This window comes from Ceratotherium simum, chromosome 18, assembly GCF_057802395.1.
Source record: "Ceratotherium simum simum isolate JZ-2026a chromosome 18, ASM5780239v1, whole genome shotgun sequence".
Classification (NCBI taxonomy): Eukaryota; Metazoa; Chordata; class Mammalia; order Perissodactyla; family Rhinocerotidae; genus Ceratotherium; species Ceratotherium simum.
The window spans coordinates 18245803-18263617 of NC_141917.1; positions in this window are offsets into that span (position 1 = coordinate 18245803).

The following is a 17815-nucleotide window of genomic DNA, read 5'->3' on the forward strand; positions in this document are numbered from 1 at the left end:
TACTTCTTATTTAAATGTAACATAGATGTATTTATAAAACTCCAAAAAGAGTAAATTGGTTTCCATTTCAACCTGCATTGCTACCTCGGTCAGATAAAATGTTTTTAAAATGCCAATTATGTCCTGTATGAAGTAGTTACTTCCCAGCGGTGTTAGTAGTTATCTTTATAAAAAATCAAGATGGTTTGCATTCTTTGAATTAGAGTCACTCTTTCAGCCTGTGTGCTCAAGGATTCCTAAGGCAATCATCTTCAAAGTCTCTTCTCAGCTGGATGGATTATCTGCACAGCATTTCATAGATCCAGTGCTCATTCATTCTACATGAACCTAACGAAGTTCTTTCTGCAATTACTGGGCAGACAGCCTGAAGTCAGGCAGTGGTTTTCTATTTTAAACCTACTGGACGTTGAATTTTCATTTAACAACACATCACATAGCTGCAACTTAATCTGAAACTGACACTACTATAGCCAAAAGAAGGAAAATAAATCACCTTCTAAAGAAATTAGCAGAACAAAGCTTATATTTCTCATATGATAGAAACAATGATCATAATATGTCATTAAGTCAAACAATTATAATAAAATATAAAGCTCTCCTGTTTTTCCTGGCCTTTGTTGGAAGAATTTCTAATCTTTTTTTTTCCTCCCAAAGCCCCGGTAGATAGTTGTATGTCATAGATGCACATCCTTCTAGTTGCTGTACATGGGACGCGACCTCAGAATGGCCGGAGAAACAGTAGTCAGTGCGCGCCGGGGATCCGAACCCGGGCCGCCAGCAGCGGAGCGTGCACTTAACCACCAAGCCACTGGGCCGGCCCGTAGAATTTCTAATCTTTGACAAATTTCTTAATAAAGCTGCCTGCAGTACTTCACTGTTGGTAAAAGTGTTTTCAGCTAAATACTATTTTTTATGTTCTTAATACAAAGCTATATAAGAACAAAAACGAAATTAAAGTTAAAATGAAAACAATTTTGATCCAAAAAGATATGTCTTTAACTTAAAAATATTCACCTAATTTAAAACACACTAGTTTAATTCATTGTTTTAAGGTGACATAAATTCAATGACTATTCTTACATATATGGTACATATTAAATAGTCAAAAAATGGTTGGTAAATAAAAAGCAGATTAATGGATGGCATATTGAAATTCATCATTTTTGAATGAGACGTTCTTTAAAATCATAATTGCTAGTGAATTTTAGTCTAAACACATTTTTTCACGTTCAATTTTAACAAAAATTAAAGTTAGTGTTTGACTCCTGTAATTAATTACAATACATACTAATTTCACTTAATTTAAATAATGTGTTTCCATATACAATATGGATTCTTTAGGCATTCACAAACACTTTTGTTAATATAAATATTTCTACACTGTTTTCATATTATTTGTCTTAGAAAATATAGTGAAAAATGAATATGTGACAGGACATTTTGTCCTTCCTATCTCATCCAACCCTTTGCCTTCTTTGAGAACTTAAACAATAATGAATAATTAGATAGAGACTTGAAACATAGCCCATATGAATAAGACAAAGTTTTGTTTTTCTTACAGAATATTTTCTCTGAAGAATTCAAAGGAATCAGAGCTGCCTTCAGGGACCCACAGTATAGGAAGTTCTGACTTTCCCCATCCAGGACAGAGCTCAGGCACAGGGCAGAAATGAGAAAGACAGAAGATGAGAGAGGGCAGGGGGTGAGGGAGAAAAACAATGAGAACAAAATGAACCTAAAGGATCATGAGAGAACAGAGTAGGAAAAAGGAACAAAGAAAAAGAAGGTAACCAGAGAATCGTTTGAGATGAACTCTGTGTGACCTAATAGAAATATGATACACATTGTATTCTCCTCTGGATACGTTTTATACTTGATCTTATACATAGTAAGATTTCTGGTAATGCACTACCTAAACATCCTCATATATTGTGGCAACATTATGGAATTATGGAAGACGTGCCTTAATATATGGTAATATTGAACTTTGGCACCATATCCAGTTATAATGAAATTAAAGTCCTCTCTAAGAACCAAGTGAGGGATTCCTCCAAGTCAGCTAACTCTAGAGAGAATGGTGCCAAGGATGTTAGTAAGGCATAAGCAGTAATGATGTTTAGATTATTACTCTCTCAGAAGAAGAGTGTGTTGGAGACGGTTGTAATCACAGCATTGCAGCCAGTAGGAGAAAGAGATGATCCAACCAGAAAGTTGGGACTGTGCTTTTCTGCATAATTTTATCACACTGATGATCCCTTCAGGATATTTTTTGTACAATATGTTGTAGGAAGGAACCCACAAAGGGTTGTTTACATATCTGAATTATTCAACATTAATTCTTGAAGATTTCTGAATTGTTTCTGCAGAGGGACAGTCTCTAGCTTGCCCCGGGCTGCCCAGGCACTGAGGATACCCAAAGAAGAGGGCCTGAAACCAGCAATGGCAAGGAAGGCAGCCCTACATTAGACACTTCCAGGCGTCAGACAGTCAAGATTTTTGTGGTGGAGACAGGGCGTATTTCAGAAAACAAAGTGAAACCTTTGGACTGAGAGTACTAGGGAATGTTATACAAATCGCTGTCTAGGAAACCAAGCAAAGCAAGTATATTATGAAAAGATTTGTAGTATTTCCTTGAAAAGAAAATTGCAAAAGAGGAGGATAATGGAGGGAAGGAAACCAGGCACAAATCAAACTATATAAATTACAGAGAAATTGAAAGAGAGAAGGAAATTCATAATTATCAGCCAAAAAAAAAAAAAAATACAGTGAAGAAGCAGCTGGAGAATGCCAGATGAAAGTAGTCAAGACTATGGCAATCTGAAACTTGCAAACCTGTTAGAATTGGACCTCAGTGGTCTGAGACCACTAAGTAGGCAACACCTATGACACCCTGTCATAACCCTGGAAGTTCCAAGGAATGCTGTGGGCCTTTGAAAAAATGGAAAACTTTGTAACAATGGTAAACTTTGTAACAGTACTTAGACATCATTGGACTGGTGATATAAGTAATCTATTCGTAACTTTATCCTCTGCAAGACCTTAGCTCATTATTATCTAGACTAGGCAGGGGATTAAATGGAATCAAGTTCTCCACACATTTTCCGTGTTGATAAATAACAGCAGAATCCAGAGGTACTAGTAAGTAGCTTCCAACCTCCTTCTGCCACTTGAGAATGAGGAAGGGAGCAGCAGGTAAGTTAACAAAGTTAGCCTTGAATTTAGGCATCCTTGACAAGATCTCAGAGGAATGGCAAATATAGTTGGGAAGATGAAGCTGGTAGGAAGCTGGCTTCTCTTTCTCCATGAATGGGACGGGGAGTTTTAAAAGGGAACAGCACCTAACAGAATTACAGGATTCTTAATAATTTAGAGAAATGTTTAGGATTCTCCTTAGGGAGATTACTGACTAAAGGCACTGCACTCATGAGTTTTTAATTAATGGCATTAATCCATATAAACATGCAAACAATGTTTTATATAGAAAAGAATGTTAATGAACAAAATAAATTAGTGCCTTGGATCTTGAGTTCAAAATGCATTAGAAAAAGATAGAAAATAGTGTACTTAGTGTTAAATATAAGAAACCAGTATTTTAGTTACAGAGAAGACATCTTTCTTTTGCCTGGAGCAAGGGTAGGGGTTCAAATTAGAGTCACCCCACATCCTCAGTATTCTAATCCTTATGTCTTCTGGAACCTTCGTCTTCCTAATCTCGTATCCCACATTCATCAATTCCTGAGATTCTTCCACCGTACCTTCTTGAATTCATTGTTACTCATCTGCAAAACTCTCTATATCTTCATCTCATGCTGTTAACAGTTCCTTCAATTTGTTCTAATAAAACCTTGCTCTTCCCTAAAGAACTTGCCACCTCCACTGCACTCTTGAGTGGCTGTGCTTTGATCTCACACTTCTCATATATCTGTGCCAGGAGATGGAATACATGTCCTTTTTCCTCCTCACTATTCCTTTATACAATTTTTCCTGCCTTCCCACAACCCTGTCCTCTTGGTCTTATTCTCCACTCTGCCTCAGCCACTCACTCATACTGTCTAATTTTAGACTCCGTCATTAGCAATCACAGCAATGCCAAGGCAATCTCAGTTTCACATATCTCCCTCTCTTACATCATCTCCTTCCTCAGAAATTCACAAAATATGTACTAGTAGAAAGTAGAAAGCATAGCAAATCTTGACACAAAGCAAATCTTCTCCTAAGTGTGAACTCTGAGAAGTTCTCATACAGCCCACCTAAAGTAAAGAGCATTTAGAAATCATGCAATGTCCTCAACAATCTTATTTCAAATTTAGTGACAAGCTTCACATGGAAGTTTCTAATAAAATCAATTCATTAAAGATAAGGTAATATGCTCAAACATATTGTCATGTATTGGTCCTCCATAATTCCAGGATAGAATTTAGAATATCTAGTAAATAGGATGTGGAAAAGACTTCAGCAATTTTTCATTTCTTATTAGAATTTGCAGTCAGTGATGAATCCACACTGGTAATCAGGCTTTATTGTCCTCACTCTGTAGGAATTGCAAGGATGCACCTTCCTCTCTAGCTCCAAACTACAGGGGCATACGTGAGAAGATCCTGCCTAGGAAAAACTAGTTGATTTTTGGAATCCAAAGCTTTCAAAACAACTAGTCACACATCTGCCATATGACCAGCCATGGTGTGGACCCCAAACTAGTCACCAAGCATCAGTACTCATGCTATCTTGAAACATGCTCACAACCTGATTCATCTCGACCCACTGCCTCAGGAGCACAGAATAGCATCATTACAAGGTAACTCTGTGAACAATCCAGCAGTTTAGTTCTCAGACTTTTACCAAAGGTTATCAGTGGCTTTAGAGTAAAGGAAGAGCTGAGTGAAACAGACCTGCTATTTTAACACTTTCCTCAAATATATTCATATTTTGGAAGTGTTTCTTTCCCCTTCAGTTTTCATTATAAATTAGCAGCATATTTGTATATTCATTATACAGTATGTTTAGTAAAATATACTGTGAATTATTTAAATATCATATAAACAATATAAGGATTTATGTTACTCTTAGGAAGCAAGTGGAGACATTTCAGAGCTGTGTGTATGAACATGATTTTACGTTAATCAGCAAATGAATGGTGATATTCTTTGCAAAAGTACAAAGCATCTCAAATGAAAGTTTGAACTCCTCCAAAACAAGACAATAATCTTAGACAATGGTTTTAACTTTCAAGTTGGATAGAAATACTTACATGTGTTCTGTTTATATATTAATTTTTCTAGAGTGAAACTGCCCACTGAAAATATCTTATTTCATTTCACTATAGCTTTTAGTTACTTTTTAATTCTAGCATTCTTTAATTTTACGTCTTGGGCACTGCTGTCCAATAGAAATTTCTTCAATAATGGAAATGGTCTTTGCACTATCCAATACACCTAGGCACACATGACTAGTGAGCAGTTGAAATGTGACTAGTATATTGCAGAAAACTGAATTCTTAATTTTATGTATTTTCAATCAATTTTAATTCAAAAAGCCACATGAAGTTCGTGGCTACCATGTGGACAGCACAGGTCTAAAGTAATAAGTATGGATCGTCCCTTCTGGAGTCACTTTGTCTGGGAATCTGTGGGAGATTATGTCAGTGTCCACACATATGCCCTTGACACTACACTGTTCCTGTACTTTCTGAACCATCTTGGCCTGTGAACAGACCAGAAGTTCAGAGAAGTTAATTTCCATGGGGAGCAATCCTCAATAGGGACCCAAGCAGGTTGATGGAAAATACTCCATCATCCTCACTCTCAAGTGTGAAAAATCTGAGGCAGACACCATACATGGTCCCAAAGGTCTGCAACTGAACTCCACTTGCCCGCTGTGATAATTTACTTATAACACGCTTTGTTAGATTCCTGCCTTTTCTTTTCATTTTTTTTTTTTTTGTGAGGAAGATCAGCCCTGAGCTAACATCTGATGCCAATCCTCCTTTTTTTTTTTTTTGCTGAGGCACATGGGCCCTCAGCTAAAATCTGTGCCCATCTTCCTCTACTTTATACGGGACGCTGCCACAGCATGGCTTGACAAGCAGTGCGTCAGTGTGCACCCAGGATCCGAACCTGCGAACCCCGGGCCTCCAAAGCACAGCACGTGCTCTTAACCACTTGTGCCACCGGGCCAGCCCCCTCTGCCTTTACTTAAATCAGCTCATCATTACTCTACCAGTTGTTCCTGCAATCACCTCCCAAATAAATCTTTGTCTTTGGGTTAGCTTCCTGATTTACCGAAGACCGGGTTATCTGACCCTCCTCTGTGTCTCTGTGCACCCATGAAATTCCTTCCTTATCCCTCACTAATACATTTGTGAGCCACGTCAGTATTTTCTTCACTATTGCTTCCTCACAGTTGAGTGCACTGCCTGGCAAATAATATCAACCAATAAATAATTGATGAATGATTAGATGAGTAAATGAATAAATGATTGCATGAATGATCAATAAAAAAATAAGCATAAAGTCAGTCTCAGAAAACATGATGGCGTTTATTCAAGTTCCAACTGTATCTAAACTGATGGCAGTTTTGCCTATTTCTTACACTTGTCTATGAATTTCATTTTTATCTTCTTTTATATCATTGGTCTTGATATTTATATTTTGTTTTCAATTTCTTCCTCTGTTCACCTGTAAGGGCTCATCCACGTATTTGCTTTGCTAGACTGTACTACTTTATCCAGTTTTGTTAGGATGTTTTCTCTCAATTTTGTCCTCAGAAACCACCCCCTGTGTATGGCCTTCTGATTGGTTCTTCACCAAAGACTTCCTGGTCTTCTGGATGTTGGCATCCTATAGGCACCATACATTTCATTACTTCCCTCCACACTCGACATTTTCACCTGTGCAAGATATTTAACAGTTGGTGAGGTTGGGAGTGGTGTCTCCTTCACTTTGAATTCAAGACTTCAAGTAAAATAATACAACTAAAAAGAAAAAAAAAATCAAATATTTTTAATGTGTCAAAATCCCAATAGAAACAGAAGATAAATTATGATTTAAATAATACATGCAAGGTATGTTTCCAAAGGGACTGCCTACTTACAAAGTAGATTGACTGTAGGAGAACCTCAAGGGATAGTACAGGATCCCAGACCTAGCAACAGCAGCTGTCACTATCCCTAGGCTCAAAGAGTCAAAGGCAGGGAGAGATTATCAGAACTGGGAAGGACAAAGAGTCCTGTCGAGTCAGCTTCACTGAGATGAGCAGAGATCTTGTGTTAAGGGAACATGGTTATCCTGAGGTCACCTCACAGGAAAAGAACCAGGACAATAAATATCTTCCCTTCTCCTTTCTTTGGCTCCCACTGGGGATCGCCCTTGGCCAACCCCAAACAGAAACCAGAGGACACAAGAGCCTATTAACATAATCTCTACAGATTGTCCCATGACAGTGAGTAGGGTAGGCAAGGTTACAGAGTGGATCTGGATTGGCAAATGGAAGACACTCAGTACGCTTCCCTATAGAAAAGACAATCCACCATGGGTTCCTATTCAGACAAATACTAAACTTCATGTCATCAGTAGCTATTAAGTGGAGGTATTTTTATATGAAATCTGAATATTTGGAGAGTTAATATAATGTACAATTATGGTTCACAAATATATTTCTATTCTGATTCAATCACATTTAGGATACTATGGGAAAAACTCACAGAAGAAACCACTAACACATAAATGGCATGCTAGTGGTTTGAAAAAAAATACTTTAGCTATTTATTTATTTTTTTAAGTTTGGAAGTAAAGCTGGATTAATAATTTTTGTGAACCCACCAGTGAGAAGAACATTAGTTAAATAATGATGTATATCAAAACTGAAATAAATTTATTTGGATGACTTTAAAAACAATTGACATCATCAGCAAGTCAGAAAAAAACAATTAAAATAAGATGTATAAACACAATCTTACTTGAGGCAATAACTAGTAGGTTGTAAAGAAAATGTATAAATATATGCCCAATATAAAATCACATTTGTTTCATTTTTGTCATATTGAATAAAAATATTTTTCACATGATTCAGTTAGCTTTTAGAAACTCATGAATATTTGTTTTCATATAAACAGTCAAGGAAAAATGTTTGTGTATTTTTGAGGTGTTTGATGGCAACTAAAGAAACAGATCATGCTATATTTGGTCATGCTATATTCAAAATAATTTAGAACACTATGCAGTCCTCAATTGTTAGTCTTCCCCTATTAAACCCCATCCCATAGAGATATTTTGTTAGTCTATCTATGTTTTTGACATAAAAACAACCAAGACTTTATTCCCAGAAAAAAATTCTAGATGCTTCTATTATTGAACAACAGGATCATTTGCGCTTTGGGTGTTGTGAAAGGATAGAGCCTGAGGAAATAATATCTTCATTAACTTAAAAATTATCTTTAATTATAGCAAATATGACATTTTAAAAAATCTGATTATTATTCAATGTTGTTGAGATATGTTGTCTCTAGAGAAAATACAGCATTTGAAAGCTAGCAAGGCCATCCTTCAGCAGAAGAGAGAAATTGTGCTTAATGAATAAAGCAAAACACATAATTTCATGTGACAAAATCATTTTTTTTCCTCAAGATTGTCCACATATTGGTATAAAACTCAGGACAAACTTGTTCTCCAGAATGTGAGTATATATTTTTTATCATATTTTTATATTTCTAGATTGAATTTTTTGGAGTATAATTTTGGATTGAATATTGTAAATACATTGTGTCATTTTTTTTAATTTTCTGTGTTTATGTTCTTCAAAAAATATAATAATATCCTTCGATTGTACACCCAATACTGATTACATTTTTTTTACTATATTAATTTTGGAAACACATATCTTCTGCAGGGATTAAATTGAAAGGTTAATTTCTACATTTGGACATGGTAGAGATGAGATTAGGACATGTTTATATGTTATCATAGGAGTACAGCGTCATGGTGACATTTGATATCGTAATGGAATCGTGCCTAAGGAAACACTAGAATCAGACAATCAGACTTGATTTTTTAACAACACCTACACTGAAATTTCCCAATCCAGGGCCACTGTCTGTTCAAACATTAAAGATACTTATTTTTTATCATCTTGCAAGTTAATAAATACATTTTCACTAGTAATCTTAAATATTTTGACAGACTACTAACATTCCTTTAACTTGAGAAAACGACTAAATTCTCTTAAATATACCTTTTGTGAAATATGAGCTAAGATTTATTTTAATGGATTATAGGTTTTGACAAAAAAGTTTAGGAAAATTCATAAAAAATCAATGTCTAACAAATAAAACAAATAAGAATATAATATCCTCAAAAAAAAAAGCAGAAAAATTACTTCCAGAAGATATTAAACATATATTAAATTAAAAACACCAGCAGCCAGGTTCTGTTCCTCTGCAGTAAGGGAGACAAATAATAAATTTGATTTATATACAGTGTGGTAAACATTGTGTAAGTAAGGCAGAAATGAATCTGATTTCCCTAGATAATGGAAATCCATGCAACGTTTCCAAAGTTCAGTCATTCCTTCTTCTCGTCATAATAACCCAAGGCATCCCAGCCCTCCTCAAACTGACTGAAGGTGCGCTAGATCTGTCATGGAAACTTTGGTTTTTATAGGCACTTCCCCAGCAATTTTAATATCACCAACTCAGCACATCTTGGCAAAAGCCGTAGTGACCTGGGGGAAAGTGGGGGAAATATTCTGATGAGCCATGTCATAGTAGAGTTCTATGCAGTGTGATCATTTCTCCTCTCCTTCTTAGCTTGTGGTCCTAGTGGTTGCTATCTCAAGAGAGAACTTGATCACACTATCACCCATTCTAGCCCTTTCTCCTCTGTTTGGTATTTTCACCCAACAAGCATGAGTTAGTATGGTATGAACTGATTAGCAATGATGACAGTGATGGCAACCACAAAGAAATAAATTCTGTCTTTGAGAAGGAAAAATATAAGTCAGAGATACAAGTATCCCTTTGAGAAGAGATTCAGCTCCAATTAAAGGAAAACTATTGACTAGTACTTTGTTTAGTATTAATTAGTATTAACATTAATATATTAGATAGTATATATAAATTATTTATTATACAGTATATATTAATTCATTACTTAAAATAATATACTAATTATAGTGTACATTAATATAGTATATTAATATAAATATTTTGTTTATTCAGGTCCTGTACTATCAACCTGTCCTATATGCTGATGAGAAAATTAAAATGAAAACATTTTTTGAACTCAACAAAGATTATGGTTGAACATTTAATCAGACTTATGCAAAACTTTCATGCTCTGCTATTTATCAGAAACATCCAATTCTTGTTAATAGGTTTTTCTTCCCTTCAATGTGAAAAGATAAGAATGCTTGCTATTTAAATTGTTTTATTATAAGATCCTGTTTCTCCTCTACTGAAATGTAATATCTTTATTCATTAAAATGTTTTAATAATTATGGAAATAATAGGCAATGATAACACCTAAATTGGAACTGTCTAGATATAACATAATTTGCAAGAAACTTTAGGATTGTGTAATTAACCAGACATAACATAATTTGTTTTTTTAATTAACCAGATATAACATAATTTGCAAAAAACTTTAGGAGTATTATTATTTTTTAAAAAATTTTTGCACATATGAGTCTCTCTTCTCCAAAATACGTATCATAATAAACGTTAAGAGCCCTAAACATTTAAATAAAATAAAAGTGCTTTAGAAGGTTTTGAAAACTAAACACAACATAGAGCTTTTCCCATTCTTGAATGGCACCATCCTTGCCCTATGCTGTGTCATATTTGAGAATGCCAGTGACAGAGGCCGTGGACAATGAGGATTTTCCATCTTGACGTATGGAACATCACGTACATTTAGTTCAATTTAATCACAGTTCAATTTAATCTTGTTTTATGTGTCCTTTGCCACAGGAACTGGTGGTGGATTAAATGTTTTACTAATTTGATTGAGGGCAGGAGCTATGTTATTTATTTTTCTAAGTGTACCATCCATAGAACCACGCTTTGGCCATTAAAAATGTTTAATAAATATTCTAATTATATTTTGTAAAGCAGAAATTTCTCCTTTTAGCAATTACATGGTGAAGACAAGACAAAGGTCATTAGGAAAGTTGAAGTCTTCTAAGGTAGTCTGTGATGACTGAATTAATTCCTCAAATTACTTTATTCCCATACTTCCTGCAGTGAAGAAAAAATATACCCTTGACTTTTGCTCTTTCTCTAGTGGAAGTCAAGCTTCAACCATTAAGATATAGTCTTTATTTTTAAAATGTTTCATACTTCAAGAGTTTGTTTAGAAGTTCCTATTACAAATGACATGTTGTATAAGTAGATTATTCTTAGTGTGCATTTGTTTTATCGTGGTGCTCTTCTCAGGAATCATGGTGTCTTCAATTATATTATTTTTAGAATATTAAATGTACAATAAACCTATAGTCCTTGTGCTGGGGGAAGTTTCTTTCTGGTGTCTCTGGCTCAAAGATTACTGGGGGATAGTCTTGTTCCTTCCTCAGGTCTGCTCTGGCTGGATTCCCCATGATGAGGAAGTAGGCTCTGGACCTTTCCTGTATGTCAGCATGACACTCATAAATAGGCTGAATCATAAACAGGGTGAAAGACAGACATATCTAATGGAGGCTTAAATAAATTGTTATTGAAAGGTTCAGATTCCCAAATATTATGATGTATGAGGACGAGAATTAAGATGATATCTAATTAAAAACCCTTGTTGAACCATAAGGGAAAAGGAAGGTCATTCTCACAATTTATACCTTTGGAGGATCTTTCATTTGCATACTTCCTTGCACTCAATCTTTTCAGTATCTCATATTCTGCTCCTTTCCCAAAGTTGAACTTTAAACCTTCCCTCTCTTTTCCAGTTTACCTACCTTCTTCCTCAGGAACCTCCAATCCATTTTTTTCTGCTAGAGATGGAATCAGTCCTCAGTTCCTCCTTTGTGTCTTGCAAATTCTGGCTTCTCTTAAGCAGCGTACTAATGGATGCTTACCTCAACCCAGGTAGACTTCAAAATGAAAAGACCTTCATCTTCCCAGAATTCAGCCACTCTCTGCCTTTTATTCCTTAGAACTTGATCTTTGATGTAAGTTAAAAGCAATCAAAGAACAGCTCTGCTCCTTGATCACGAATTCAATAATCGATGATGCTTGGTTTTCAAGCACTTTAATACTTCACAAGTCCATAAGGTTGTTAATCAAGCATATAAGCAATTGTACCAATTCAATTTTCTTTCAGAATTAATTCCACAAAATTCCACCAACTTATTTTACAAATTCTATTTCTCCCGATATTTACATTTTGTGCCATATTATATTTTATAATATTACAACGTTGTCATATTACAGATTTTTTCAATACCTAAAGGAGTGCTTTTTATTTTTTATGCAATAAAAATAACACCACCTTAATTTATATCATACTCGTTTTCCTGAAATAAAAAATATGGTGATATTCAAAACCTACAGAATAAATATCTAAGTGTGAAGTTATGATTAAATATGGAACATCAGGCATCTTATTCAAGAGTGAAACTGGAACTTATCCTATAGTCTTCACATAATGTATTCCAAACTGTTGTAAATTAATTTAGAATGATGAACGTGCCATTTTGGTACATTGCCTCTTAAAATGCTGCCTTAGGTCAGCAATGTAAAAATGTTAGAGATTCAGAGTACTGCTATGAATAAAAAGAGATGGTCATACTATTAAATCATTTTATAATTTTCACTATCTTATGTCACATACAGGAAAAATATCTAGAAAAGTAATGTGTCTCCTCAGCCTAGTAGAGAAGTACATTTTGTGAAATCTTTTGAAAATCACCAAAGAAAATTCACATTCTTCATGAGATGGTGAGTGGTAGCAAAATGAGACTGGCAAAACGTAGATTTTACATCTACACTTCTGGATAAGACTTGTGATGTGCATGCTGTTTAGTATTATATCTGTATATATTTTATGTGTTGAATGTTTGCAAGAATGTTGCAAATGCTGGGAACATCCAAGGGTTGAATAAAGTTGGGAGAATTTAACTCTGGGAAAGCAAGGTTGGTTTATGTTCTAAAATTAATTAATGTAATCCAACATACTAAAAGAATAAAAGACAAAGTAATCCATGATGATTCATGGCGAAAAATCTCAACAAATACTTTCAAAATCCCAAAGAAAGTGTTATGTCATGACACTCTATAAGAAAATACATTCAAGAGTATTAACTGTAAAGAAATTATTTGGAAAGATTTGCTATTAATGACAAATCCTCGTGTCACAATTTGTTCAAAAAAAATCTCTGATAGAATGGCTGGCCTTCCCTAAAATGTTGACCAAAGGATACTATAATATACAGATAGTGTATATTTACTAAATAAAGTTGATGCTAAGAGACAATGAAATACCTAAGTATGTGATACTATTTTCAATTTATACAAAGTGAAAGATGCACTATTTATTGCAACAGTTTTTAAAATACATGATTTCTTTTGCAAATCTAATTGAGGTTAACAAAGAGTTCTCTTTTTAAAAAGAATTATATAAATATATTAATAGCTGAACCCAGTAAAGGAGGAGGATGATGGGGGCATTATGGATAAATAATTCTATGAGAAGTCAAGTTTTAAAGAGGTGGGGGAGACGGAAATAGCAAAAAGCTATAAATAGTAAACAAAACCTACGGAGCCCATTCAGAAAAATGTGCATCTTCTTATCAAGTCAAGTCTAACTCCTGTCACTATCTTCAGTTCCTTCTCAGTAGTAGGTCTCTAATTACTCATTAAGAAACCATAACTGTCCTCTGGATTTTAGAACGACTGTCTATGAATAAAAACAAAACAAAAGAAAAATCCCCCCAAAATTATTAGATATTTTATTCATGTGTAGTTTTAATCTTAAGGCAAGAAAGGATTAAGTTTTACTAATATTTCATATTTAAATTAACTGCAATGCAGGTTTATAATTTGCAAATGAATGCATGCTATTCTTTTTATTTAAAATACAATGTATGCATGGTATATATAGTCTTTGAATACTTTCCAATTTATGTAATTATATTGTCTTTATTTTAGTATTAAAATTATTTTTGAAGAATAGCTTTCTGAATATGTTTTACAATATGACTTACTAATGACAAATTCTTCAGCATGATGTTCAGTTATGAACTATGAACGGAAAACTTGAGCTGGAATCAGACTGAATATTCTCATTGCTTAACTGAACTTTGGAGTCCTATTTCCGATGTTCTTAGGTCTTAACTCCTGAAAGCCTACTTAACACCGCTGATGTCAAATGCAGGTTATCTCTACTATCAAAGTAATGCCAGTTCATTCATACTTCTCTTCCATTTAGACTTTTGGTCCTGGGCTGTTACTTAAACAAATACCAAATTATCTTCATGCAGAGTATATAAACAGAACAGTAATAGATCGGTAAATAATTTCTCTAACATAACCTGCACTTAAATACATACAAAAAAATCCAGCCATTAATTCACATCTGTTGCAGAAAGTATCAATACCTTTCGTAGTCCTTCATATGCCTAGATTATGTCTTAATATAAACTATTTTCGGGTAATAAAATATTCTGCCTGTAAACGAACTGGCAGATACAGTGATGTAAGGTACAGCCAGTTAACTTTTTTAGCATATGAAGTCTGAAGAAAATGTTTGAAACTTTTGACAAAGTTGGAAACAAAGCAAAAATGGACCTCTTAGTATTAATGCTTCCGTTATTAAAAGCTTTGGTTTCCATTGTAAGTAAAAATGAGTGTTCTTGAGAAGAATACTAGTAGTACTCCCAGAAATGAGCCCAGTGCTCATTTATATCCCTCAGAATCTTCAGGACAACGCAGCCATGTCTGAGTTTATTTGTGAACTTGGATTTGTAGAATTAGAACAAAGGCCATTTATCCAAACTTCTGTGGAATTCTTGCTAAAAAAACCCTCAGAATCCATTTCACATCACTGATGTAATATTTTACAGGAATAAACATGATAACTTCTCTCCATTTCTCCTATAACTGTCTTTGAAATGACTACGAGCCTGAATGAATAAAACATATCTTATTTCTTTGCCTTCTTAAATATCACCACACACATGATCTAGACTTCATACCATACCATGGAATCCTTGATAATCTTCTTGTAATTCCTTAGTCACATACCTGTTTTTCTCAGCTAGATTCTAAGCTTTGTACATATCTTTCCACAGTGGGTCCTCTGGATTCTAGAACAATGGCCTATAAATAAACATAAACCATTAGATCTTCTATTCATATGTAGTTTTAATCTTAATGAAAAATAGGATTAAGTTTTACAAATATTTCATATATAAATTAACTGTGATGCAGGTTTATAATTTAAAAATATATGCATACCATTCATTTGTATTTAAAAAGTGAAAAATACAATTTTACTGTGTAATTCATGATTTAAAAATTTTTGGAAGAAAGATAGTGTTCTGGAATGTGAGACACCTTGAAAATATTTTTGTTGTATTTGTCTTTGAGTTATGATGTATAGTGAAGTTTATGACATAGTACGTCTACAATAAGTATCTGTTGAATGAATTAAATTCATTGTGATGTACTTCAAAAATATAAAGATAGCTATTCTCAAATCAAATTATTTGCTTTATAATTTTAATTTAATCCCTTTTATTATAAGAGAAATATAGAGAATATTAGAAGAAATTTAAAACAAGAAATAAAACCATTTCAACAAAGTAAATCCTTTGATTTCTGTGTTAAAATACTTGTCAGTCTTAGCTTAAGTATTTTAAATGCAGTTGCAATCTAATTGTACATATAATTTTGTGTTCTACTTAATCTCCATTTTCTATACCACAGCAGGTCTTTTTTATTGCTATTATTTCCCTACAGTTTACATCAATATAATATAATGCCACACTCTCCCCTGTACATTTTTCTGTCCATATCACTTATTGTCAAATACATCTAATTTTTTAAACTGTAGACAGCTTTGCTTCAGTGTCATCCATTTCCATCATGTAATTACACCCTGCAGCCAAAAGTATACTGTTAAACACATAGTTTTAAAGTTGGAAGTTCATCAAACTCCAATACATTGACTTGAGATATAATTGTGCAACTAAGTGCCTGACTCTTGCATTTAAAGAACACTATCTATATTTATCAATACATATCCAAGGGGTCGCAAATCCAAATGTCCTTAGGGTCTGGGCAATAAAGTAAATTAGTGAAATACTCAGGCTGGAAAAAGACCATTATTCACATCCCATTAATAATCAGTATGTTCAAAAAATATGAGTTTGTGCGAAAAATGACTCAGAATGCAGGCCCTAGCTAAATGGCACTTCTGCTATTTAGCTTCAGTTAATTTTTCACATATGGTCATGCCAGCCCAGTTCAGCCAAATCTTTTGCATTTTTATGTTTTTATTTTTTTTCTTTATAGGGTGCAGAATTTTAAATTCTATGTGAATTTTCCAAATTGTTAAATGCTGGCAGATTGCTGAAGCCCTACATCACACACCAAATACAATATGTGCAGTTTTTGAGAGCTCTGATGTAGAGCACTAGTTTATTGTATCAGGGTACATGTGTCCTTAATAACATGCTGGTTTTAATACTAAACTTAGTAAAACTACAAAGTTTATTACGGGTAATCTAGTCAGTTTCCCTTATTTTACATGTAGATACAGAAATCCAAAAATTTTAGCTGAATTATCTCACAGTGACATGACTAGTTAACAGCTGTCATCAGTACTGAGAACACTTGGCTCTCTCTCTCTCTGATTTGATTAAAATGTTAAACAATTTCAAAGGTTAAAAAAATTTTCTTTCTGTAGTATATTAGTAACTATAATATAATAAGGTGAAATTTAGATTCCATTTAACTTTATTTCTAATCACATGGAATTTCAAATTAATCAATATTTTAGGAAAATGAGACAAAAATGAAACAAATAATGTTGGATTTCATAAAATAACTCTTTGATTGTATCAATAGTTTACTATAGAGTTGACAGAATCCCTTTCAACATTTACCTATGTAACATCATATTTATCTGTTAATGCAACTAAAACTAATATTTAGAATCATGAGCTGAGAAAGCTCTAAAAGAGGCACATCAGATTTGATTATAACCTCTGTCTCTCACTGTTAGACAAAGGACAAATCTTTTACCTTGGTTAATCCAAAATTTCTTCATAGAAAAGTTCTTAAAACCCAGTTCATTCTCTTTTTAGCAAAATAGAAAATTCAGGCTCTTAATGATATAAATAATCCAAAGATATTAACTACCTTCTGATATGTCTAGAGACTCAGAAAATGGCATCAAGATTCAACTGTGCTTCTGCATCTCTCTGCTTGGGTTTCCTCTTCGTTGGTTTTGTGATCAGATGGTCTCATGCTTCGTTGTGACCACATGGCTGTCAGTTGCTTCCAAGTTCATACCATATAAAACCCAAGAGTAAAATTATTTTTTTCAAAAATTCTAACAAAAGTCTTCAAACAGTTTTGTTCATGGCTTTAGTCTTGTTCCCACCCTTCAACCAATCTGCATGGAAATGTGATCTCACCAATTGGTCACAGCTAGATGGCATGGCTATGACTAGAATGGGATGTGGTCAGTAACACCTGAACCAATGGGCTAAGAGTGTGGAAGGAGTAGTGCATAAGCAAATTCTAGCAATTTCCTGAGAAAGGGAAATGGATACAAGGCCAGAAAACCAACATGCAATCTCTGCATTGAAAAATTTTTGAAAATATTAT